Below are 25,187 nucleotides of genomic sequence, written 5' to 3' on the forward strand. Positions count from 1 at the left end.
ACATCTGCCCACGAGTGAAGCACACACCTGGGGTATTGCACTTTGGGGGGGGGGAGGATCCCTTGGTTTGCAGTTGAGTTGTTTCCGCTTGCTGAGTTTTACATTGGAACAAGAGTACTGTTCGATGTCATATCGCTGAGGCACAGTTGGGGTAGGCCTGGCGTGGGTGGGGGGCGGGAGGAGTTGGAGAGCCAGACGATGGGACACTTTCTCTAAACACTACAGTTTGCACATGACGATTGCACGAGTTGTAAGTTCTAATGGCAGACACAGCTAGATTGATGACGCACGACCGCACGACAGCTCGCAGTAGATCCCATAGTGATCCAATGCGTGGTAGGCTTCGAGCACTCACATGGAATGTGAGGGGTCTTAATGACCACAGGAAGCTCCGCAAAGTCCTGCCCTTTTTGACGTGACACGAAGTAGATATTGCGCTACTGCAAGAGAGGCACCTTCCTCTTAATAGCCCCATGCTTCGCTGCAGGGGAATACACTGACATGCAGCAGCTTTAACCACACATGCACGAGGAGTGCTTACATGGGTGAACCCCAAAGTCGCGATTAAACTCGCACCATTAGACCCTGACAGAGATGGGCGATATGTATTATCTAGATGCCGGGTAAAGGAACTGAACATAACATAATCCTAGTTAATATTTACGGCCCCAATTATGATAATCCCAACTTTTATGCTGCGCTGTCTGAATAGGTGCGTGTTTGCAGGGAGGTGCAACAACTCTGGGCTGGTGACCTCAACTTAATCTTGAACCCGCATCAGGATAGATCGGGGGGCCGGAGAGACAAGTCACGGGGCGGCCCGGACAATGATGGATGTCATGGTCCATTACGACTTGCACGATGTGTGGCGGCAAAGATTCCCCGACAAAGGGGGATACATGCATACTCCGCGTTTTATAATTTACATACCCGCATAGACTATTGGCTAGCATCCAGACAGCTGTATGAGTGTACCCGGTCTTGCAAGGTGCTGCCCGATCAGACCATTCCCCAATAGTACTAGTTTTAGATGCTCCCCAGAAGACTAGCCCCCCCTCTACTTGGAGGTTCCCGCCTTATTCTCTGCTAGACGCAGTACTTAAGGAGGAGCTGGCTGAAGCGATCGAAATGTTTTTCGTCACTAATGTAGGTTCGGTGGAAAGCTTCCAGGTGGTTTGGGAGGCGTTCAAAGTCTATATCCGCGGTGTCGCCATGACTAAACACTCCGGAGCCCTTAGAGCGATACGATGGAGACTTGCAGATTTGGAAACGACCGTGTCTAACCTGGAGGCACGTCTCCAGATTGGAGCAGATGATGAAGTAATGAAGGAGTTCAAAGCCCAGATAGAAGAATACCACGATGCTGCAGATGCGGAAATAAAGCATCTTGGTAAATACGCCCCTTCTCGCACCTACGGTGAGGGCGATAGGCCGGGTGCGGTACTAGCCCAGTTACTCAAAAAAACGGTAGTCGCAGAAATCAAGACGGCAAAGGGAGATACACTCACTGAAGAGACAGCCATAGCAGAGAGGGTTAGGCAATAATACTCACTGTCTACTCTACTCGTAGCGGAGGCACTGAGGCGAAATCTTGGACTATCTAACTCATATAAAGTTGCCATGGCTAACGAACACGCATCGTGAATTCCTAATGCGACCCCTAGAGAGGGAAGAAATTACTTTGGCTTTCTCAGGCATGAAATCGGGCAGCGCGCCGGGAGTCGACGGCCTAACAGTCGCTTTCTACTTGGACCTGCTATTGTCGCACTTAGCCACTCTCTTCGACGACATGTGTGTGTCAGGCACTATGCCACCTTCGATGAGAGAGGCGATCATTGTAGCCATACTGAAACCGGGCAAGCCTCCTGAAGAATGTGCATCCTACCACCCGCTTTCCTTGCTTAACGTTGATACAAAAATCTTCGCGAAGACACTGGCCAACAGGCTGGTCCCTTTGATCCTGACGCTTGTCGCCCGGAGCAGGCGAGGTTTGTTCCGGGTCAAAATCTTACTTACAATTTGCGTACGGTGTTCGGAGCGGTACAAATTACTAAGCCGGAGATCTCAGCGGTGGCATTTTTTTGAGACATGGAGAGAGCCTTTGACTCTATCGAATGGCCCTTTGTGAGACAGGTGTTGATGAGGATGGGCCTGGGGGAAGTCTTTCTGCAGCCTCTAGGTGTATTGTACAGTGCGCCCACAGCCAGGATCAAAATTGGTAATCTGGTGACTGATGCTATACATATCACTAGGGGCACATGACACGGCTGCCCATTGTCACTGATACTATATGCTCTGGTGGCAGAACCTTTAGCATGTGTTCTTCGGGAATACCATAGGTATAAAGGAGTTCGCTTCCCGGGCTACGAACTTATCGTCTCTACATACGCGGACGATACGCTCCTATATATATCACAGTCATCCAAGCTCAGATTGCGCTCCAATAGATTAACGTAGCATTCACTTCTATTAAGGATTTCAGATCATTTTTCAACTTAGAATATTACAGAGAATATATTTGATTTGCATTTGCACAGCCCAAGAAATTAGGATTGTTTCCACTTTACTCAAGTGGAGCTTCACCTGAGGCGCCTACTATGTTTATATTTGTAAGTGCTTCACTGATACTATATGCTCTGGTGGCAGAACCTTTAGCATGTGTTCTTCGGGAATACCATAGGTATAAAGGTGTTCGCTTCCCGGGCTACGAACTTATCGTCTCTACATACGCGGACGATACGCTCCTATATATCTGTGATCCAGAGTGCAACAATTCCCCATTTCCCCAGTGGTACGCTTTGGCGCGGTGTCTGGACCACGAGTTAATTGGCCGAAGTCTATCGTATGTCCCCTTACCCCTGCCATGATGCAATTTGAGCCAGACTACCCGCTGCAGTGGTCGACGAACTCTGTGCGATATCTGGGTATCCAGGTGCACTCAGACTCTGAGGTTGTATTTAGGAAAAACTACGGTGTAGCGATTAGTAAATTGGAGGATGAGGTGACAGGCTGGATTTGACTACCTTTATCCTTGATGGGCAGAATTTCTATAATGAAAATTGTGGTACTCCCTTGCTTTCTGTTTCTTTTCTCTAACATCCCTTTGGTACTTACTGCCGCATTCTTCTAAAGGCTCCCATCATTTATGATTAAATTAGCTTGGGCTGGCAAGCAACCGTGGGTCAAATGGCAAATCCTTAACTTACCGTGTCACATGGGAGGGCTTGGGGCTCCTGATTTGGACTTATACTATAGGGCGGACGCAAAGTGCACAGGCTTACCACTGGATGCATGGTTCATCGGACACCCCACACTTACGCATAGAATGGGTTGTGGCCTCCCCTCGCCCATTGCCTGCTCTGCTTTTCTCGCCCCTAGACCGTAAGACGGGGATACTAGACTCAATCAACGCGACCACGCATGCCTGGCACCATCTTCTAAAATTACAGGCGGGAGCCATACTGTACTCCCCGCTTGCTCCACTAGACTGGTGCCACTGGTTGCCCCCATGTAGGGATAGGGGAGTTGTGAAAGCGCTCAACTTACTTGAGATCCGTACTATAGGGATCTTATTTGAAGGTGGCACAGCGCGAAGCTGGGAGGACTTTGTGACAGGAGATGCAGTGCCCGCCCTTCTTACTAAATTTCAATTCCACAGAACTCGGCACGCACTGATACAGATCTTGAGGGATGACTTAGCGGAACCGTCGGAATTGACCTTGTCATGCGTCATCAAAATTGACGCCCCGACGTGTATAGTATCTAAAATATATAAACTGACTATGTTCTATAGAGAGAACTACTTCACTAAAACCCACTTAGCTTGGCAGAGGGACTTAGCTAGAGACATTGACAACGCAATGTGGACATACTGCTGCACCAACACGAAACATATCTCCCTGAATAGTAGACACCGTCTGATCCGCTTTAAATATCTTAATAGGGTCTACTATACTCCAGAAAGGTTGTGCAGATATGGCCTCAGAGAGGAGTCGAGGTGTGAGCGATGCAGCGAGAGGTTGGCTGACTTTCTGCACCTAGCATGGACCTGCCCAGGGATTGCTAGATTCTGGGAGCAAGTATTTAAGGAGCTTACAGAGGTGATTGGACTGGAGCTCGTGCCGGAGCTGGCATTGGCGTTGCTGGGCTATTCCAAACCAATACCTAAAGGGGTACATAGGTTAGTCGACATGGGTCTGCTGTTAGCCAAACGTAAAGTGGTGATGTGTTGGGCGAGAGGACCGACTCCTACGATTGCTCAGTGGGTGAACGACATGCTGTATTGCGGCACTCAAACAGAGAACTATAGCAATCTTCTCCCTCCCCGTAACAGGCTTAAGAACTTCTGGGCACTGTATTGAACATACAGGGCGACTAGGGAAGGGGATGGTGCATCCAACGAGGGGGTACAACAAGAACCGAGGGCGACTATGCTTGAGGTTTAGGGACACAGGCAAGGCTTTGGTAGAGACAGAGGGAGTAGAGAGTTGCACACAGAAGCACTGTGGAATGAGTCCTTAATTTACCTTCAGAAACTTTTGGGACTGGTCCTGAAGCTGGAGGGGCGCTCATGGTCTGGTAGGTGGTGCGAATCGACAGCGGAATGTAATGTGGTTTTACTTGCCAGCTGCATTATTTGGAAACTATGTTGTATGACTACTGTATTCTTCTGGTAACAGCATCTGCCGCACGGATGGAAATGTGTCCTTTGTTTATTGTGCACAAATTAATAAAGGTTTTTCAAAAACTTTAAAAAAACAACAAAAAAAACATTAACCTACTGGCACTCGCAATTTTGCCGTAAACAAAGACTTGTAAAATCAGTATGGGGGGTGCGATATCAAAATGATATGTTAGCCATAAAGAGGAACTAAGCAGTTTGAGTCTGAGCAGCCATTCTATTGGGCAGGAATGCACCATTGGCGAAGGTGGATACAGTACATTTATCCAACCAAACACTGTGTATCTTGTAATGTGCATTCCAGCATTGAGAAAGGCGATACACACTGGAACCGTCCAGCCAGCTCCCCGCATCTAGTGAGTGCCAGAATTGCCCCCGCCCCCAGGGATTAGCAAAAAAGTCTGCTCCCTACGGGCAGGAGCAATATTCAGATCTGTTTCCTTGTCCGCATCACTGAGGGCAGGGAAATAGATCCGAAGTCCGCTCCCAGCTGGTGGGAACATTTTTAAAGCTCCCACCAGTTGAGATCTGACTTTGTGTTTATTCTCGCTTGGCGGAAGCTTTGAAATTGCCCCTGCTGAACGAGAGCAAACACAGGTTTTCCTGACTGCACCAGCGCCGGCAAGGAAACCGCTGTGTCCCGGACGAGAGCCTCCCGGGACATAGCTGGAGCTGGCCCTGGGGGATGGAGTCCCTGGGGCAAAAATCTGCCTGGGATCGGGAGGCTGCGTTGCCCCTTCCCAATTTCTTTTTAAAGGCCGGGCCCCAGGGCATGGGGTTCCTGGGGCCAAAATCAGTCTGGGGAGGTGGGCCACTTGCACCTTCCTTCACCAAATCTATAAATATCCCCCCGGGACTTCACCCAACCTGGGACATAAAAAAACACAAGCGTGGGGAACTGCGATTGTTTTCTTAAAAAATGGTGCCACAGATTCTCTGAGAATTCGCAGCAAAATTAAAAAAAAATGTTTTTAGCCCAAGGCCTTATCCCAGTGAGACCAGAGCACCAGGTCTAGGCAGTCAGGGTATTCCTACCCTGTCCCCTATGTTTTTTTTTGCATTTTTCTTTGGGACTCGGCCAAGTCAGAGTCTCAAGATGGCAGCCACGACTTCCTGATTGAAGTGATGGCAACCAATCGGATCTCATCATGACATGTGTTGGATCCACAGAGCATGTGCGTCCCTAAATATACATACATCTTTTTTTCTTTAATAACTCCAAAACTACTAAACAGATTTACACCATATTACAAAAAGGGATCTTTCTGGACCAATATCTAGCTTTCTACTAAACGTGGTGTAATTCCATTCAGTGGTTCGGGCTGTAGCCGTGTCTAAAATCCCTATGGGAAATTGCATGGGGAAAACCTACTTTAGGACCCTTCCTTCTTCTCAGCTCCCACTTGACGAATCACTCTGAAACTTTCCAAACAGCAGCTGAAGTTAGCGGCAAATTAATTTTGAAAATTTTGTGAAGATTCGTCCAACGGGGACAAAGTTATAAGCAACACAAAAAATACATTTTCTATGGAAACTAGTTCTTAACTAGATCGACGTACTTGTGAATGCCAGTGGGTTATATATATATAAATATATATGCAAAAAAGAAGTAGAGAGCACAGTGCCATCCACACTGAGATAGAAAGGGACAAAGTCTTTTGCCATTTCTACAGTAAACTCTTTAAGCTAAGACTATCTAGGTGTGGATGGCACTGTGCTAATCCTATGCCTAAAAACTTTGATAGAAAAGCAGACAATTGAGGTGAGCAAATTTAGAGAGTCGCTGGTGTTGTAGGGTGCTCTATACAGAAGCTGCTCTCCACCTAAACTTCGGAACTACCCAGAGTTCTCTGCTTCTTTTTTGTTAAAAAGAAGCAGAGAACTCTGTGCAGTTCTCAAGTATAGGTGGAAAGCATCTCCTGTATAGAGCACCCTCAACACCAGCGACACTCTAAATTTGCTCACCTCAAATGTCTGCTTTTCTATTAAAGTCTTTAGGCATAGGATTAGCACAGTGCCATCCACGGAGAAATAGAAAGGGACAAAGTATTTTGACATTTCTACAGCAAAGTTTTCAAGCATAGGACTAGCACAGTGCTATCCATGCCAAGCTGTAAAATGACAAAAGCCTTTTATCACTCCAAGCACAGTAGTATAGCTTTGAATTGTTAAAGTGCCAACCTTAAATGAACAAAAGCACCCCCTGACATTAGAGCTCTTCAGAGAGGTATATTTTTTTCCAGACACAAGGGACCACACAGTATAAGTCTAGTTACCTTAGCCCCCACAATGCACTGCTTATGACCTCACAAATTACATATCTCATGACATGCTCAGTGACATCACTGATGATATCATCCAGTGAGAGTATGTTTTTTAGTAGGAGTTTGATTGTTAAACATTTATATTAAGCTACTACAAAAGTTAAATTAGTATACTACTAATGAGTGATACTACTTCTAACATTAATTATGTGAGTGACTGTATCCGTGTCTGAGTGGGTACCTGAGTGGCTGTATGGGTGAGTGGCTGTAGTGGTGAGTGAGTGGGTGTGTCAGTGGCTGTATGGATTAGTGAGTAGCTGTGTGATTAGTTTTATGGGTTGGTAGGTGAGTGGGTATGTAAATGACTGTATGAGTGAGTGAGTGGGTATCTGAATGGCTGTAGGAGTGAGTGACTGGGTGTGTAAGTGGCTGTATGGGTGAGTTAGCGGGTGTTTGAGTGGGTGTTTAGTTAAGTGCGTTGGTGTGTGAGTGGCTGTATTGGAGAGAGAGTGTGTGAATGACTCTATGGGTGAGTGAGCAGATGTGAGATCACTTGTATGGATGTGTGCATGGGTACGGAAGTGGTTGTGTGGGTGTGTGAGTGTGCGAACGCTTGTATGGATGAGTGAGTGGCTGTGTTGAGAGTCTCTATGGGTGAGTGGGTTTGTGAGTGGCTATATAGTTGAATACGTGGGTATATGAGTAGCTGTATGGGTCAGTGTGTGGCTTTTTGAGCACCTGTATGGGTGAGTGACTTGTTGTATGATTAGCTGAATGGGTGAGTGAGGGGTTGTGTGTGTGGCTGAAGAGTGAGTGGGTGTGTAGGTAGCTCTATGGATGAGTGAGTGGTTGTGTGAGAACTTGTATGGGTATGTGAGTGGTTGTGAATTTCAAAGGTTTTTTTTAATACTATTTCCTAACTATAAAGTTCCGTAACCTTTGTTTTTTTCAGTGAATTTCTATGGTTTTTTTTCCTTTTATTTCCTAATTGTAACCTGTTAAGTTTGAAATGGGTGTGTGAGTGGCTGTATAGGTCATGAGGGGGTGTATGAGTAGCTGAATGGGTCTGTGAGTGGATGTGTGAGTAACAATGGGTCTGTGTATGGTGCTATGGGTCTGCGACTAGGTGTGTGAGTAGCTGTGTGAGTCTGTGAGGGGATATGTGAGTGCCTTTGTGGGTCTATGAGTGGGACTGTGAGTGGCACTATGGGTCTGTCAGTGGGTGTGTTAGTAGTTATGTGGGTCTGTGAGTTGTGTCAGTGCCAGTGTATGTCTGTGAGTTGCTGTGTGAGTACTACTATGGGTCTGTGGGTGGATGTGTGAGTGGCTGTATGGATCTATGAGTACATGTGTTTGAGCTGTGTAATAGACTTTTGGCATTTGCATACTTAGAGTATTTAAAAGGGAGAACCATACACTCTGCTCTTACAAGGGCACGTCAATAAAGTAACCCCTTATCACAGTCATCCAAGCTCAGATTGCGCTCCAATAGATTAACGTAGCATTCACTTCTATTAAGGATTTCAGATCATTTTTCAACTTAGAATATTACAGAGAATATATTTGATTTGCATTTGCACAGCCCAAGAAATTAGGATTGTTTCCACTTTACTCAAGTGGAGCTTCACCTGAGGCGCCTACTATGTTTATATTTGTAAGTGCTTCACTGATACTATATGCTCTGGTGGCAGAACCTTTAGCATGTGTTCTTCGGGAATACCATAGGTATAAAGGTGTTCGCTTCCCGGGCTACGAACTTATCGTCTCTACATACGCGGACGATACGCTCCTATATATCTGTGATCCAGAGTGCAACAATTCCCCATTTCCCCAGTGGTACGCTTTGGCGCGGTGTCTGGACCACGAGTTAATTGGCCGAAGTCTATCGTATGTCCCCTTACCCCTGCCATGACGCAATTTGAGCCAGACTACCCGCTGCAGTGGTCGACGAACTCTGTGCGATATCTGGGTATCCAGGTGCACTCAGACTCTGAGGTTGTATTTAGGAAAAACTACGGTGTAGCGATTAGTAAATTGGAGGATGAGGTGACAGGCTGGATTTGACTACCTTTATCCTTGATGGGCAGAATTTCTATAATGAAAATTGTGGTACTCCCTTGCTTTCTGTTTCTTTTCTCTAACATCCCTTTGGTACTTACTGCCGCATTCTTCTAAAGGCTCCCATCATTTATGATTAAATTAGCTTGGGCTGGCAAGCAACCGTGGGTCAAATGGCAAATCCTTAACTTACCGTGTCACATGGGGGGGCTTGGGGCTCCTGATTTGGACTTATACTATAGGGCGGACGCAAAGTGCACAGGCTTACCACTGGATGCATGGTTCATCGGACACCCCACACTTACGCATAGAATGGGTTGTGGCCTCCCCTCGCCCATTGCCTGCTCTGCTTTTCTCGCCCCTAGACCGTAAGACGGGGATACTAGACTCAATCAACGCGACCACGCATGCCTGGCACCATCTTCTAAAATTACAGGCGGGAGCCATACTGTACTCCCCGCTTGCTCCACTAGACTGGTGCCACTGGTTGCCCCCATGTAGGGATAGGGGAGTTGTGAAAGCGCTCAACTTACTTGAGATCCGTACTATAGGGATCTTATTTGAAGGTGGCACAGCGCGAAGCTGGGAGGACTTGGTGACAGGAGATGCAGTGCCCGCCCTTCTTACTAAATTTCAATTCCACAGAACTCGGCACGCACTGATACAGATCTTGAGGGATGACTTAGCGGAACCGTCGGAATTGACCTTGTCATGCGTCATCAAAATTGACGCCCCGACGTGTATAGTATCTAAAATATATAAACTGACTATGTTCTATAGAGAGAACTACTTCACTAAAACCCACTTAGCTTGGCAGAGGGACTTAGCTAGAGACATTGACAACGCAATGTGGACATACTGCTGCACCAACACGAAACATATCTCCCTGAATAGTAGACACCGTCTGATCCGCTTTAAATATCTTAATAGGGTCTACTATACTCCAGAAAGGTTGTGCAGATATGGTCTCAGAGAGGAGTCGAGGTGTGAGCGATGCAGCGAGAGGTTGGCTGACTTTCTGCACCTAGCATGGACCTGCCCAGGGATTGCTAGGTTCTGGGAGCGAGTATTTAAGGAGCTTACAGAGGTGATTGGACTGGAGCTCGTGCCGGAGCTGGCATTGGCGTTGCTGGGCTATTCCAAACCAATACCTAAAGGGGTACATAGGTTAGTCGACATGGGTCTGCTGTTAGCCAAACGTAAAGTGGTGATGTGTTGGGCGAGAGGACCGACTCCTACGATTGCTCAGTGGGTGAACGACATGCTGTATTGCGGCACTCAAACAGAGAACTATAGCAATCTTCTCCCTCCCCGTAACAGGCTTAAGAACTTCTGGGCACTGTATTGAACATACAGGGCGACTAGGGAAGGGGATGGTGCATCCAACGAGGGGGTACAACAAGAACCGAGGGCGACTATGCTTGAGGTTTAGGGACACAGGCAAGGCTTTGGTAGAGACAGAGGGAGTAGAGAGTTGCACACAGAAGCACTGTGGAATGAGTCCTTAATTTACCTTCAGAAACTTTTGGGACTGGTCCTGAAGCTGGAGGGGCGCTCATGGTCTGGTAGGTGGTGCGAATCGACAGCGGAATGTAATGTGGTTTTACTTGCCAGCTGCATTATTTGGAAACTATGTTGTATGACTACTGTATTCTTCTGGTAACAGCATCTGCCGCACGGATGGAAATGTGTCCTTTGTTTATTGTGCACAAATTAATAAAGGTTTTTCAAAAACTTTAAAAAAACAACAAAAAAAACATTAACCTACTGGCACTCGCAATTTTGCCGTAAACAAAGACTTGTAAAATCAGTATGGGGGGTGCGATATCAAAATGATATGTTAGCCATAAAGAGGAACTAAGCAGTTTGAGTCTGAGCAGCCATTCTATTGGGCAGGAATGCACCATTGGCGAAGGTGGATACAGTACATTTATCCAACCAAACACTGCGTATCTTGTAATGTGCATTCCAGCATTGAGAAAGGCGATACACACTGGAACCGTCCAGCCAGCTCCCCGCATCTAGTGAGTGCCAGAATTGCCCCCGCCCCCAGGGATTAGCAAAAAAGTCTGCTCCCTACGGGCAGGAGCAATATTCAGATCTGTTTCCTTGTCCGCATCACTGAGGGCAGGGAAATAGATCCGAAGTCCGCTCCCAGCTGGTGGGAGCATTTTTAAAGCTCCCACCAGTTGAGATCTGACTTTGTGTTTATTCTCGCTTGGCGGAAGCTTTGAAATTGCCCCTGCTGAACGAGAGCAAACACAGGTTTTCCTGACTGCACCAGCGCCGGCAAGGAAACCGCTGTGTCCCGGACGAGAGCCTCCCGGGACATAGCTGGAGCTGGCCCTGGGGTTGGAGTCCCTGGGGCCAAAATCTGCCTGGGATCGGGAGGCTGCGTTGCCCCTTCCCAATTTCTTTTTAAAGGCCGGGCCCCAGGGCATGGGGTTCCTGGGGCCAAAATCAGTCTGGGGAGGTGGGCCACTTGACCTTCCTTCACCAAATCTATAAATATCCCCCCGGGACTTCACCCAACCTGGGACATAAAAAAACACAAGCGTGGGGAACTGCGATTGTTTTCTTAAAAAATGGTGCCACAGATTCTCTGAGAATTCGCAGCAAAATTAAAAAAAAATGTTTTTAGCCCAAGGCCTTATCCCAGTGAGACCAGAGCACCAGGTCTAGGCAGTCAGGGTATTCCTACCCTGCCCCCTATGTTTTTTTATGCATTTTTCTTTGGGACTCGGCCAAGTCAGAGTCTCAAGATGGCAGCCACGACTTCCTGATTGAAGTGATGGCAACCAATCGGATCTCATCATGACGTGTTGGATCCACAGAGCATGTGCGTCCCTAAATATACATACATCTTTTTTTCTTTAATAACTCCACAACTACTAAACAGATTTACACCATATTACAAAAAGGGATCTTTCTGGACCAATATCTAGCTTTCTACTAAACGTGGTGTAATTCCATTCAGTGGTTCGGGCTGTAGTCGTGTCTAAAATCCCTATGGGAAATTGCATGGGGAAAACCTACTTTAGGACCCTTCCTTCTTCTCAGCTCCCACTTGACGAATCACTCTGAAACTTTCCAAACAGCAGCTGAAGTTAGCGGCAAATTAATTTTGAAAATTTTGTGAAGATTCGTCCAACGGGGACAAAGTTATAAGCAACACAAAAAATACATTTTCTATGGAAACTAGTTCTTAACTATATCGACGTACTTGTGAATGCCAGTGGGTTATATATATATAAATATATATGCAAAAAAGAAGTAGAGAGCACAGTGCCATCCACACTGAGATAGAAAGGGACAAAGTCTTTTGCCATTTCTACAGTAAACTCTTTAAGCTAAGACTATCTAGGCGTGGATGGCACTGTGCTAATCCTATGCCTAAAAACTTTGATAGAAAAGCAGACAATTGAGGTGAGCAAATTTAGAGAGTCGCTGGTGTTGTAGGCTGCTCTATACAGAAGCTGCTCTCCACCTAAACTTCGGAACTACCCAGAGTTCTCTGCTTCTTTTTTGTTAAAAAGAAGCAGAGAACTCTGTGCAGTTCTCAAGTATAGGTGGAAAGCATCTCCTGTATAGAGCACCCTCAACACCAGCGACACTCTAAATTTGCTCACCTCAAATGTCTGCTTTTCTATTAAAGTCTTTAGGCATAGGATTAGCACAGTGCCATCCACAGAGAAATAGAAAGGGACAAAGTATTTTGACATTTCTACAGCAAAGTTTTCAAGCATAGGACTAGCACAGTGCTATCCATGCCAAGCTGTAAAATGACAAAAGCCTTTTATCACTCCAAGCACAGTAGTATAGCTTTGAATTGTTAAAGTGCCAACCTTAAATGAACAAAAGCACCCCCTGACATTAGAGCTCTTCAGAGAGGTATATTTTTTTCCAGACACAAGGGACCACACAGTATAAGTCTAGTTACCTTAGCCCCCACAATGCACTGCTTATGACCTCACAAATTACATATCTCATGACATGCTCAGTGACATCACTGATGATATCATCCAGTGAGAGTATGTTTTTTAGTAGGAGTTTGATTGTTAAACATTTATATTAAGCTACTACAAAAGTTAAATTAGTATACTACTAATGAGTGATACTACTTCTAACATTAATTATGTGAGTGACTGTATCCGTGTCTGAGTGGGTACCTGAGTGGCTGTATGGGTGAGTGGCTGTAGTGGTGAGTGAGTGGGTGTGTCAGTGGCTGTATGGATTAGTGAGTAGCTGTGTGATTAGTTTTATGGGTTGGTAGGTGAGTGGGTATGTAAATGACTGTATGAGTGAGTGAGTGGGTATCTGAATGGCTGTAGGAGTGAGTGACTGGGTGTGTAAGTGGCTGTATGGGTGAGTTAGCGGGTGTTTGAGTGGGTGTTTAGTTAAGTGCGTTGGTGTGTGAGTGGCTGTATTGGAGAGAGAGTGTGTGAATGACTCTATGGGTGAGTGAGCAGATGTGAGATAACTTGTATGGATGTGTGCATGGGTATGGAAGTGGTTGTGTGGGTGTGTGAGTGTGCGAATGCTTGTATGGATGAGTGAGTGGCTGTGTTGAGAGTCTCTATGGGTGAGTGGGTTTGTGAGTGGCTATATAGTTGAATAGGTGGGTATATGAGTAGCTGTATGGGTCAGTGTGTGGCTTTTTGAGCACCTGTATGGGTGAGTGACTTGTTGTATGATTAGCTGAATGGGTGAGTGAGGGGTTGTGTGTGTGGCTGAAGAGTGAGTGGGTGTGTAGGTAGCTCTATGGATGAGTGAGTGGTTGTGTGAGAACTTGTATGGGTATGTGAGTGGTTGTGAATTTCAAAGGTTTTTTTTAATACTATTTCCTAACTATAAAGTTCCGTAACCTTTGTTTTTTTCAGTGAATTTCTATGGTTTTTTTTCCTTTTATTTCCTAATTGTAACCTGTTAAGTTTGAAATGGGTGTGTGAGTGGCTGTATAGGTCATGAGGGGGTGTATGAGTAGCTGAATGGGTCTGTGAGTGGATGTGTGAGTAACAATGGGTCTGTGTATGGTGCTATGGGTCTGCGACTAGGTGTGTGAGTAGCTGTGTGAGTCTGTGAGTGGATATGTGAGTGCCTTTGTGGGTCTATGAGTGGGACTGTGAGTGGCACTATGGGTCTGTCAGTGGGTGTGTTAGTAGTTATGTGGGTCTGTGAGTTGTGTCAGTGCCAGTGTATGTCTGTGAGTTGCTGTGTGAGTACTACTATGGGTCTGTGGGTGGATATGTGAGTGGCTGTATGGATCTATGAGTACATGTGTTTGAGCTGTGTAATAGACTTTTGGCATTTGCATACTTAGAGTATTTAAAAGGGAGAACCATACACTCTGCTCTTACAAGGGCACGTCAATAAAGTAACCCCTTATCACAGTCATCCAAGCTCAGATTGCGCTCCAATAGATTAACGTAGCATTCACTTCTATTAAGGATTTCAGATCATTTTTCAACTTAGAATATTACAGAGAATTTATTTGATTTGCATTTGCACAGCCCAAGAAGTTAGGATTGTTTCCACTTTACTCAAGTGGAGCTTCACCTGAGGCACCTACTATGTTTATATTTGTAAGTGCTTCCTGTTGAGGTTCAACTAATCTGAATCAAGCATCAGGGCCATAATGGAACCTCATTTTTTTCAAGACGAATTTACAATTTTGCCTAAAAGATGTCTACCCAACTGCGGTACTTTCTACTGGCAAAATAGCAAAAGGTTTCCCAATGTGTAAATGCCAAGTGTATATTGTACATTACAGCTGCGTAATGGACCACCTATTTACGTATTTTTATATGTCTCTCCTTGCCATTTATTTCAGTGGGTTAGTGACTGTGTATTTTTTTTCTCTAAATTTTGTATTCATCACGAAATATTGTGGCAGATATGTTCCAGTTTTGTGGAAAAGTCACAAAGATAGCGTGATTTTGAAAAAGTGTGAAACACACATGTATACATATTGTAATTAATGTTTGACAACAGCTGTTTACTAATGTAGTGTTTAAACATGTATTTCTGTAACTGATATTAATTTAGAGCACTTTTTAGTTGTATTTCACATGTCGGCATTCGCGAATATCATGAGATTTGGTAACAGAGATATGATTGGAGGAGACACTCTTCTCTGACCTTCAAATTAAGTTCCCACCTACTTCTTTCTTCTTAAAGATTTCAGTTGCTATTTGTTTCATTCTTGGAGGTGTGCTGTGCTTTGAGTGCAGAACTGTGGTTTCTGTATTTTTGGGCATCTTTTCTAAAATAAAATGGCATCAGTAAGAAGCGAGGAGGAACTCCATCAAGAAGCTGGGGAGCAAGAGGAACCAGCACAAGCAGATTACTCTCTTGATGAGGAACCACGGGCCAAGAAACCAAGCATCGCTTGGGATTTTTTCACCATCCCATCTGGTGAATCTAAAACTGAGGCGAAGTTTGTCAAGTGCACCTTTTGCGATGGAACCCTATCAAGGGGCACGGCAAAAGAATATTCATGTGGTACAACAAGTATGTTGTACTACTCTAAAATTTACAATAAAGACAATCTTAAAAGGGCACAGAAGGAGAGAGCTGGAGAGGTGCCATCAACCTCCAGGGCTGCACCACCTGCTCCTGGAGAGATGGTACCAGCAGAAGTGGGAGGTGGCTGTCACAAATATCTCCTGAGTTTAAACGTATTGGGACATTTTTCCTGGATTGAAACACCACCCTGACAGCTGGTGTGCAGTCTGTCTATGTGATTTTGGAGACAGCAAGACAACATGCCTGGATAAATCTTTAAAATGTACTCCAGTTTTTCCACTGTTTTTGTGTTTGTGGTTAGAATCTAAAAAGATTCAGAAAAAAGAAGAAAAGAAATGATGTTGTCAAAACCATTTTTCATGGTTACAAAAAGATAAACTGTATATCTTTGTGCATATAAAGAGGAATGGTTTAATGTGTGTGTGACTGAGTATGTTAGTGGCTGCATTGGTGCGTAAGTGCCTATATGGGTGAGTGAGTGGCTGTATGAGTGAGTGACTGGGTGGATGAGTGCCTTTATTACTGTGTGAGTGACTGTATGAGTGAGTATGTGTGTGAGTGGGTTTATGAGTGAAGGAGTGGGTATATGAGTGAGATAGTGAGTGTTTAAGTGGCAATATGAGTGTGTGAGTGCTTGTATGAGTGAGTGAAAGGGTGCATGATATGTAATTTGTGAGGTCATAAGCAGTGCATTGTGGGGGCTAAGGTAACTAGACTTATACTGTGTGCTCCCTTGTGTCTGGAAAAAAATATACCTCTCTGAAGAGCTCTAATGTCAGGGGGTGCTTTTGTTTATGCAATTGTGTGTCCCTGCCCAAAGTTTTACATTGGTAAAACTAAGCAAGAGATTCGTCAATGCGTAGCGTAGCATCGTTCAAGAGTAAAAATTAAAGTGGTGACAGCACCTATGGTAAACCAGTTTTATTGACTCCAACCACCACGAATTTGAGTTCAAATGGACCGTGCGAAGGGTCACAAAACCACTACCAAGAGGGGGTGAAACTGAGGCTTCACTATTAAGAAAAGAAGCTTATATGATAACCCATTTCAATAGTATCACTAAAGGACTGAACCAAATGTCTGAAATGGGTAGGTGCTAATACCGTTCCGGTCCTGGTTTTGCATTTCCAATGTGCACCATGATCCATACATTCATAGGAAATCAAAAGATAGATCTGAATATCAATGCATACATAAAATTCTGAAAGAGACTGGTAGGGTTTCTCCCCTCCGTTTACATGTTGTATCTCCCTTATACAATATAAACTCACTTAACCATAATGCAATGTGAGTATGTCACCTCCCGTTTAAAAAAAAAAGGTTCAGTGACCAGGACGTGATTTTAGTGATTGAAACTGGGAATGAGGCACCACTAGAGACTTTCTTAGCTGAATACACGTATATTTTGTAAACTTGGGGACATTTAAAAACTCCAACATAGAATAAGACACAAGCAGATATCTCGTTTTTTGTTGTGCACAGAGAGACGCGATGCGGTCCATTTTTGTGTGAACTTTAACCCCTTCAGTGCCCGCCCCTTTCCCCGCCCAGTGCCGGCCGTTGCATTAGCGGGCGGGGTCTATGACGAGCTGGACTCGTCATGGGCACAGCGCCACCGCGGCCCATGACGAGTCCAGCTCGTCATGGGCACTGAAGGGGTTAAAGCAATCTGAGCCACCGCTGGTAAAACAAGCAGCGGAACGGCCTCAAACAAAATATCAGACATCGCCATTATGGCAAAAGTAAGTGTTGCCTGTAGCTTATAAAGCAACAATGTGCCATATTACCGTACATGTAATTCAATGACGTGGCGCTCATTTCCATTCTTAGATCGCCCCATGAAAGCTCAACTAAGCTTCCATTTACCGCCAACAAGCATAACTACTGCATTGGTAGAATTATCGCCCGATTGGCGCAAGTAAGTGCCCCTTCTTTTTTCCTTTGAGCCATAAAATAATGAAAACCACTAAAACCCAACATGTGACTGATGGTAGATCCCTTCTAATCTTAGGCTGTGATATTTACATTTTAACTTGCATCTTTTCGCCTGCAACATGCGAATTGCTTACTCAAATCGATCAGGTAGTTATAAAACATTATTTTGTCATTTGAATAAATTGGAAGAGTAGAGCCCCTTTACAGGTTCAACTTATGCCCCCTTTGTTTTTATATAAACCAGTCCAAGTCCTGAAGAGAATCCCATAAGCCACCCTGGGAATCGAAACGCGTCGGCATTACAAAACACGGGGACTGTTATATTTGATTACATTTTTCCGCCCAGTGAAAATGCTTTTTGAATTGTCTCACTACTGGGTTTGATTGCTTTGTTCCCTGTGATAGCAGCTACTTAACTCAGTTATACAATGTGGATGTTAAAGGATATCCAAGTAGCTGCTTTGTTTGTGAATTAAGACTGGTGACATAATGTTTTTATGATTTGTTGGTGTGTATCACTTGTTCATGTATTGTTTTTTACATCACACTACTTCACCACGAAGTTTGTATGTTTTTGTTTGATCTGTGGCATAAATATGTGTCATTTGTTCTAGACAGAAACGTATCTAACTTCTCTGACCCATGTTTCAAATGTGGAATAAAGTAGATAGAAATGAGCAAGCAATAAATGCCTCAAGCCAATATCAATTGAATTGTTGGTTCATAGTCTGTTAAATTAACGTAGCAGCATTTGAAAGGTGACAGCTAGGACACAAATAAATATAAAGCACTCTTTAGATCCTTTTGAAAACATCCCCACTAGTAGACCAAATGATGTCTAAAATGCTGATAATCCATATGGACCAATTCCCATGCAGTAGTATTTTGCCACAAATAAAAGTAGAAGTTTGATTGAGGAAACAAAAGGGGCCATTTTTTTTGTTTCAAAGACAGCTTTTGGTTTCAAATTAAGGTTGCTGTAATTGGATTGGGTCCATCCAGTTTCAGACGTTGTTTAGGGAGTGTAGTATTTAGACGTGGTATTCACTCCTTTCTGGAAAATAAAAGGACTCTTGAATTTTGAAGAACTTTTTAAAGACATTACCCCCAAAAGGTCAAATAATCTCTAATACATTGATGAACCACGTAGAAGACACACCATACACGACCCTTTTATCCAGATTTCCTACTTAGAACTTTGGTTAAAGAAAGAAAAGATAGGAGTTTGGTAGTTTGAATGGAAGTTTTGGTTTGTTTGGTTGATGTCATTGCATTCCGTCCCTCCAGTTTCATTCGTTAAATAGACAGTGTAGTGTCCAGAGGTTTAATTAATTCCTTAGTAAAAGATAATAGCCAAAGTAGAAAAAGTTCTTCCCAAAATTTTATTTGTCGAGCTTTGAAGTTTGTAATTCGAGTTTCCAATTTGGAACCATTTGCTCTGCATTGTTGTAGCATTACAATAAGGAATTTTTCACTTATTCCTAGAAATAATGTAGACATTACATTTGATCTGCAGTTTAAACAGGTCATAATTTGGTTAGTCTTGTTCGTCAATCTATCAAAAGACACAGTTTTACAATTCGGTAATGTTAAGTAGAGAAATTCTTCAGAATTGATTTCAGTGGTAAATCTGAAAGAACAATCTTCACAGTCATGGATCCATTCGTAATTCAATCTAAATAAATCATCAGTATTTACAGGTTCTAAAACTCCAAAGTTGACAAAAAAAAATCTTGTGTGTCTTGTTGAGTGTTGAGAGTAAATATTAGTGATCCGCTACATATTTCTAAAAGATCTCGAATACCTGAAGCAGAATGTATTTAAGATCTGCCAGTCAGTAAACGTTGCAGCAAATGATATAGTACAGAACACATCTCTTATCTGAAATTTGTTGAATTTCGGTTACTAGATGTGGTAAATGGAACAGTACATTCAGAACAACATTCGCATTTAAGTTGACTCCTGAACTGTTTTCCAACTGGTAACCATCATTTTCCAGTTTACTCTCCTTAACACCCTCTGGATTATGCTTGCGTCCTTTCTTGCGCATCCGTGAACTGTTTTGTAATCTTCCGCTTTGAACTGATTATCCGTTTCTCATAAACAGGGTACTGGCCTTAATGAGGAGCAAGTAGACTTTATAACCGATAATACCCTTTTACACAGCTTGCATCAGCACTAACTTTATTATCATCAAAGTAAATCAAAAACAAGCGGGACAATGTTCTAATTCACGACAATGCTACATATTTATTTATATTTTTAGAGTTTTATATAGCGCAAACTAGACCCGAGGATATCAGGTATCAGAGCGCTTTACATGAGCACTAGTTTCGTTACAGATTAACACATTCATTTTTGTTAGGCATGAGGAGATAAAGTGATTTTCCCAGACTCGAACACGGTTCCCCAGCTTCGAGGTCAACCGCTCTAGCCGTAAGGCTACATCCTCTCCCCTCATTTGGCATTCCTTCTTTAAATACAGGATTTTCAATATTAAGAAAAGCTGCATCTTCACTTAAACCTTGTGATTTATGGATAGTTACAACATACGCTAGAGAGAGTGGGAACTGCTGGCGCTGCACATATAAGTCTTTCACTAGCAAAATAAATACAACGCATCGGCAAATCTGTTTGACACCATCAATCTGATCCAATTTTATGGCAAAGTATTCAACCTCATTTCTATTTGGTAAATTAATTCAATCAATAATTGTACCCATTGCACCATTTACTAAGCCTTCCTCAGCATTAAATTAAGTTGCAAAATGACTCAACAGTTTTTGCTCATGCATAAACGTTGTTTTAATCCTGCAGTTTTGGTTACAGACGTCTCCAAACTATCCAATTTTGCTTGTTGTTTATCTGTGAGTGGTATTGGGACTCCCTGATGTTCCATTGTATCAATAGCAGTAATTTCAAAAAAATCTTCTTTCTCAAGTTGTAGTAATTGTTCATTAAACTTGGAGCACTCTTGAAGTGTTGGAATTAAACAAACTATGGATTTCTGTTCTTCAATGAAATTGTACATTAGATCTGCTGCTGTAATGTTAGATGGAAATGGTTTCTTGATAAGGTGACTTTCCAAAGCACGTTTCTCCTCTGTTGTCAGAACTCCTACTCTAATGTCCTTCAGTATATCTCCATATTCCACATCAGATGCTTGATGCATATTTTTAACTAGTTCCATGTATTCAATGTTTAACCAAATATGTACATTACTAATACTTTCCAGAGAATTTCTTGTTTCATTATGCACAAGGGTTTTGAAAACAGGTTCTCCTTTTACAGGGGTAAGTTGCAGTAGGTCACCAAACACAATTAAATGCTTTCGTCCAAAGAGTACTTTGTAGTTGGTTCTTAAAATCTGCCGCATTCTTAAGTGTAAGAAGGCAAGGATTGTGTTCAATACCATGCTCACTTCATCAATGATAGAAGCTTCACAGTTTTCAATACTCTTGAAACCTCATGATAAGCATCACCAGATAATTTCTGCTATTCCAGTTAATCATGTTCAACAGGTAGTATTAATAGTCGATGTAGAGCAATTCCTTTAATATTATGTGCAGCTAATCCTGTTGGTGCTGTTACCACACATTACAAATTTGAATCTGTAGTCTTCTGTAGATAATCAGAGAGAACTTTAATTAGGAAGCTTTTTCCAGTGCGACCTTGACCGCTGTTTCCTCTCGTGGAGAAATCCATGCTCTATTTTATCTTTAATTTCATTGTAAATTTCTTTTCGTTCACTGTTCAGTTGTTCTACTAGCTGTTCAAAATCCACAGTTTCCCCTCTTACTTGCTGCATTGTATTCTCCACCTCATTCATAGCTATAGCTGCTTCATTTTGAGTTATTGTTTTTCCAAGAGGATCTTGGCTCGCTGGTGCAGAACTTTGGCTGCTTAGTAAACTCTCTGAGCAGCAATGGTGTCTGAAGCCTGCACACTCATCAGCAAGCACTAACCTGATATCCTGGGCTAGTGGGGCCAATGGTAAGAAGATAGTCTGTCCACTCCTTTTAGCGATATGTGAGGGGCACAGAGGATACTGTTCGCAAAGTAGCGCACCCAGGGGAATAGGGGTGTGGAGAAAATAACAAAGACAGCCTACTGTTGTCTGCGTCCTGAAAACTTGTGCTGTGGTGCCTGCTGCGTCTCCAGAGAATACTTGTATTCTGGATTTACCTGGCAGGCCACTGGTTTCTGTATAGAAGGAGAAGGTGGAAATGGTATAAGTGAACGTGCAACACTTATTACACTCTCCTTCTTCTCTCCCCTCATACTTGCTCATTCATGCATTTATTAATGCACTCACAACTAGTTATTGGCTGTATAGCGTGTTTGCAACAGTTATGATGGAGTTTGGATTAGCATTCCTTCGGAATCATTAGCTATGCATGGAAATGGAACACCAGTAGTTCAGTTTGCTTAGCGGTCCACTGGAGGTTGGCTTGTGCCACTTTAATGCGACAGCTTTTAATTAGTCATGCACACTGTTTTGCAGTCATGCCCAACCTAGCCTCTCCCAAGCCTTCCAATCAGTCATGCCTCATGTTTCATGCGACAGGCAGCCATGCGCCAAGTACACCACGTGAATTCACGGTCATGTGTGATGTAAGTCAAACATCCGTCATAAGCAGGTCAGAGTACGGCCCAAAACGTGTGCCTTGCAGTTTCTTGGCCAAAGGTAATGTCACTGCAAGATCAAACTAAATACTAGGAGGTGCTCACAGCGCATCAGGCATACTGCTCGTTGCTGTCTCAAAGTGTGTTGCTCAGCATGCATGCATGCACACTTGTAATGTCACGGTGCACTTAGCTAGGTTGTGAGGGCGCTGCGGCCTCAAAGTGTGATGCTTAGCATGCATGTGCTCATACTCACATGAGTGTCATGGTGTGCTTAGCTTGGTTGTGCAGGCAATGCAGCAGACGTCGGGGCCCCGGACGGGGAAATCATATGCCAGTGTCAGTGCAGAGGAGAGTCTCGACGAGAGTTTAGACCAGTGGCCCAAACGGAATCAGGAGCTGGAATCAAGGAGACTGCCTTCGTCGTTGCATTGGGTGTGGCTATTTAAGCCTTCCAGTCGTCCAAGATGACCTCTGGTCATGTGTTTATGCCTCACTTCCTGTGCTGGCCTGGAGCATACTGGGAATTACATCTGTCTGGTGTAATTCTTAAACACAGCAAGACATGTGTTTAATCATTCATTAATGCCTGCTAGCATACTGATACTGGCGCTCATGGTGTTTAGGAGCCGTGTGCTAATGCGTAGAGTGCCAACGACGAACCCTGCCTGTCCATGTACTGAGATAGGTGGTGACCACAGCTAGGGTGTTGCGCTCGGAATCGTGGACCCTCATAACAGTTTCCCCCCTTAAAGAATGCTGTCTTGGTGGTTGTCCTGGCTTAAAAGGGTTTTGGGTGTCAAAGTGTCGTAAAAGCTCAGGGCAGCAGAAATTGCATTGTGGTTACCATGACCACTCCTCGGGCTGAACCCCTTCCAGTCTATCAGATAATAGTGAGGTGCTTCGTATTCTAACTCACCCTCAATTTCAATTGGCTGAGGTGGGTTTCCTAGACGTGTAATTGCAGGACATGGCCGAAAGAGGGACACATGAAATACAGGATGTATGTACCATGTAGGTGGAAACGTCAATCGCATGGCCACTGGATTTATAACTTTTGCAATATTGTAGGGTCCTATGTATTTAGGCTTTAGTTTCTGGACACCTTTCAAAGATAATTGTTTTGTGGCAAGCCAAACTCTATCCTTAATCTGATAAGGAGGTTCTACTGTGCGCTTGTGATCTGCAAATCATTTGCTTGCACATTGTACTTGTTGTAGGTGTGTCCAGGCATCCTTCAGGACGCCACATAGGTGTTCATGGTGTTTGCCTATGGAGGGATGGATGGACATTGTCAGCCAGTCAAAAGGTATAGCATGTGGGTGGACCAATTCATGCAATAAAATGGGGAAATTCCCACTGTAGTGTGCTCAGCGTTGTTCTCGGCAAATATGGCCAGCCACATAAATGCACTCCAATCTTCCCCTTGTTGTAAGGCTAAACACCTGAGGTATTGCTCTAGCATTTGATTTAGGTGCTCAGTTTTTACCGTCTGTTTGTGGGTGGTAGCTAGTCAACAGTCTAGCGTCAATCAGGTTCATGCGTTATGTACCTGTACAGTGCATGTTTTTTTCCTTTAAATTCTGATTTAAGTAGTCTTCTTTTAAAATGGAATAAATAGGTCAGTAAAAACCAAAGGAAATGATGGACGGAGTGTTGAACATTGCAAGCACTCACCCCCAGTCAACTGATCTGGGTTTAATCCATCACCGTTCTTTAGCCCACTCTGCCACCCCAGTTCAGACATGGCCATATGCAAATCAGTCTGACCCTGTGCCTCATGGGAACAGTCCAGCCCGAACTGCCAAGCCATGTCTTCCCTGGACCGGAAACAAGCTTCCTAGGACCGGTTTCTGGCATTTCAGCCGTCTTCAGCCAGGCTTGCTTGAATCCAGTGGCAAAGTGAGCAAGGGACTCACGTCTGAGCATACCCTGCCAACTTATGGCGAACAAAGCAAAAACCAAAGGAAATGATGGACAGAGTGTTGAACATTGCAAGCACTCACCCCCAGTCAACTGATCTGGGTTTAATCCATCACCGTTCTTTAGCCCACTCTGCCACCCAAGTTCAGACATGGCCATATGCAAATCAGTCTGACCCTGTGCCTCATGGGAACAGTCCAGCCCGAACTGCCAAGCCAAATCTTCCCTGGACCGGAAACAAGCTTCCTAGGACCGGTTTCTGGCATTTCAGCCGTCTTCAGCCAGGCTTGCTTGAATCCAGTGGCAAAGTGAGCAAGGGACTCACGTCTGAGCATACCCTGCCAACTTATGGCGAACAAAGCAAAAACCAAAGGAAATGATGGACGGAGTGTTGAACATTGCAAGCACTCACCCCCAGTCAACTGATCTGGGTTTAATCCATCACCGTTCTTTAGCCCACTCTGCCACCCCAGTTCAGACATGGCCATATGCAAATCAGTCTGACCCTGTGCCTCATGGGAACAGTCCAGCCCGAACTTCCAAGCCATGTCTTCCCTGGACCGGAAACAAGCTTCCTAGGACCGGTTTCTGGCATTTCAGCCGTCTTCAGCCAGGCTTGCTTGAATCCAGTGGCAAAGTGAGCAAGGGACTCACGTCTGAGCATACCCTGCCAACTTATGGCGAACAAAGCAAAAACCAAAGGAAATGATGGACGGAGTGTTGAACATTGCAAGCACTCACCCCCAGTCAACTGATCTGGGTTTAATCCATCACCGTTCTTTAGCCCACTCTGCTACCCCAGTTCAGACATGGCCATATGCAAATCAGTCTGACCCTGTGCCTTATGGGAACAGTCCAGCCCGAACTGCCAAGCCATGTCTTCCCTGGACTGATCTGACAGTATACAGTTCCACAGCAACACATTGTGAATCAATTTCTCACTCACCTAATCTGCACCTCAGACAAACAGTTAAATAATCACACACTCACAAAAGTTCTTACTCACCCAATAATAAATATATAAAAACACTCAAACTACCACTCATAGATCATTACTTTTCTATATATTTCATGCTCACTTTTCTCAAACTCACATACAAATATACCTTTTCAATCAATTTATTTTCTCAAAATTCAATGGAATTCACATACCTAAAAATTGAGTTCATTGGTGA

Source organism: Triturus cristatus, chromosome 3_1 (assembly GCF_964204655.1).
Source record: "Triturus cristatus chromosome 3_1, aTriCri1.1, whole genome shotgun sequence".
Taxonomy (NCBI): domain Eukaryota; kingdom Metazoa; phylum Chordata; class Amphibia; order Caudata; family Salamandridae; genus Triturus; species Triturus cristatus.